Here is a 3,292-nt window from a genome sequence, read left to right on the forward strand (position 1 = left end):
GCAACTGATATAGAAGAAGAAACTGCTGCAAAACCTTCTGCCACCGACGTGGAGGAAATCTTAAAGGTAATGACTGAATCTTTGCCTATTAAGCTAAGTCCACTGGGGCCGCATCTGACGAAGCTTTTTCAAAAGGAAAAGGAGCCCTCGATAACGAAGAAGGCAGCTGGGCCGAAAAAACAAAGAATTGTTACTGTGACAGAAGTTATTGAAGGGACACCACCGCAAGCTTGGGCTCCGAAGGCACTAGTTGTTGAGAGCACAACAGCGACCGAAACTGCACCTGCTGAAGCTGCAGCTGCCGAAGCTGCCACGACCGAAGATGTACATTTAAAAAGCACAATTTCTAATATTGATAAGATACTTCTAGCATGGCCACAGAAGAAGCTGTCGCAGCCACTGAAGAAGCCATGGCTACAGTACCTGAGAAGGGGAAGAAAATAGCTGAAGATGCTTCAGAAGAGGAAATTTTCAACTTTCAAAACTTAATTGGACAAGAGTTTTGATGAAGGCTGAGAAAGAAGAATTAAAAGAATATGCCATATCCTGTGGATATCAACCAGGGGCACTACTCTTCGGTGGTGTTGACGATGAAAAGTTAGGCTGCGTTTGAGATCAAACCGGAGCAAAGGTTATCGATACTCTATCAAAGAGTATTGGTTTCCTGAAGCTTGAGACCGACATAAGCCGCTACCGACGACAGCATCTTGTCGGTAGCTTATTCTATTCTAATTTCAAGGTAAAAACTTTTCTTCGACTTTTTATTGTTTTGAACAACGAAGGTGTTTTCTAACGAAGGTTGCTTGTGCACAGAGTATGCTGTTGAGTAAAGCTTTGAGAATGCAACAAGATCTTGAAGATAAAAAACATGAAGTTATAATTGAGGGTTTAGAAAGTAAAATAAAAGATCAAGCAGCTGCTCTTGAAAAGAAGGATTTTGAGCTTCAGACAACAGAAGGTTTATTGGCAGAAGCTGAAGCTAAAATTGCAAAGTTAAATACGGAGCTTCTCTCGAAGTCAGAAAGCTTCGAACAGGAGAAGCAGAAGTTAAATGCCAAATTTAAGACTGAGGTCGAGAAAAGTTCGAATCTGCAATCATTGACAGAGCTTCAAAACAGATGTATGGAGTTCAGTAGCTGATGTGTACAACGGCTGAAGCAGATCTTCAATTCGGTTGGAGCCAGCTGTGAAAAATTTAGTATTTTGACTAAAGACTTGCCAGGGGCCTTCGAATATATCGACGGTGAAATTGATGACCTTGATGAAATTATAGCCAGACATGGTGATTTCTGTGCCCTGGTAGCTTCTCGAGGCACAGCTGTCGCCTTCCTGAAATCTGGTTGTACACATGGAAATATTGTTAATAGGCCCAACTTTAGTTTATCACCAGCAGATCTGGTTGATATTCCCAATCTCGCCCGAAGCATAGGAAACAGGTTTATCAAACTAATATGGATGAAGGGTGGACGAAGCATAGCCGGTGATGAAGCTCGCAGTCATCTTAAGCCGGTAACAAAATCATACCTTGTGCTTACCTTTCCCTTTAAACTTGAATAATTCTTACAATACTTAAATATGTACAGGATGACGAAGCTGAGGAGCAAGTTGACGAAGCTGAAGAGCGCGAAGCTGAAGCTTAATAGACAATGATGAAGCTTGAATAGATAGCTGTGGAAAAGACTCTAAGAATTCTTGTATTAACCTTTGTAAAGAATATTGTAACTTTAGAATTAGATTTTACTCTGCAAACTTTGTCCATACCTTGTAATATATTTTTACCTTTCCATCAACGTATGAAGTGCTTCGATGTGAACAACACTTGTACTTGCATTGATTTGCTTTGCTGTGGACGAAACTAGCATTTTTTGAGCCGAAAGCGAAAAACACCTTCCCTTCTTTTCGTACACAACGAAGCATAAAACTGCTTCTTTTTCTCTTTTTTGCCAAAGCCTTATTTTTAGAGCTGAAGCATCCGCCTGTATCTGTATGTTATGATGATGATGATCCTATGTATATCTAAATGAATGTTTATGAATGCAAATGTATGATGTAATGTGTCGTGCAAATGAATGTCCAAACACACATAAGAAGCCACAACCATAGCCTTCATTCCCTTGGGAATGATCGAAGTCTCTTTGCCGCTTATTTTTCGGCTTCACCGCTTATTTTTCGGTGTATCAGCGCTGACTTTTCGCTGTAAGTTCTGCATCCCCTTAGGAACGTCTTTTGAACTTCTTCGCCTTCTATTTCGGCGGTATCGCGTTGACTTTTCGCGCTTCGCCTTATATTTCGGCGGAATCAGCATTGACTTTTCGCTGTAAGCTCTGCATTCCCTTTGGAACGACTTTTGAGCAGAAAACTTACGCTGCGCTCCCTTAGGAACGGCTTTTTGTAGCTTCGTCGTGCTCTCCATCCCCTTAGGGACGATTTTCGAGCTTCTCCCTGTTTTTTCCTTTTTTCCTGCACTCGATGGTGCATGCTGAGCTTTTACATTTACATTTTTGGGGGATTTTGCTCTCGTAGAGATGAATAAGAAAAAAGGGAAATTACATGCTATGGCCCCATTAAAAACCTTTCTCCCCTTCGGAAAGGAAAAGGGTCCCATAGGAAAAATAAAAAGGTTACATCAGCTAAACATAATATCGCCGAAGCTCATCCACATTCCAAGATCTAGGAATGTCGTTGCCGTTCATATCCTTCAATCTGTAAGAGCCGGGTCTTGATGAAGATATTACCAAAAAAGGACCTTCCCACTTCAGTTGTAGCTTGCCTACTGTATCTGGGTTGGCCACTCTTTGAAGTACCAAGTGCCCTGGCTTAATGTTCTTTAGCCGAACTTTTCTGTCACGCCATTTTATTGTTTCGGCTTGATATTTATTGATGTTTTCCACTGCCTAAAGCCTGATCCCTTCTATAGCATCTTTTGCCACAGAACAATCAGCTTCGTCCTCTGCCGAAGCCATTGTTCTTATTAATCCTGCCTTAGCTTCTTCTGGGGTTATTGCTTCGTCACCAAACAGTAATTTGAAAGGTGTAAAGCCTGTTGACCTTGATATTGTTGTGTTGTGGCTCCACACCACTTTGATCAATTCATCTGGCCACTCTCCTTTGGGTTGATTGAAGATTAACTTCATTATTCCAGTCATTATAATTGTAACACCCCGGGATCCACAAACACCCCAGAATGCTACTAAACTACACCTCTAACATTCGTATATAAAATTTTGACAGCATCTCCTTTGAAAATTGTATAAACTGGGAAGCAACAAAGTATAAATAGATATCATGATAA

The sequence above is a fragment of the Zea mays genome, chromosome 3 (assembly GCF_902167145.1).
Source record: "Zea mays cultivar B73 chromosome 3, Zm-B73-REFERENCE-NAM-5.0, whole genome shotgun sequence".
Lineage (NCBI taxonomy): Eukaryota > Viridiplantae > Streptophyta > Magnoliopsida > Poales > Poaceae > Zea > Zea mays.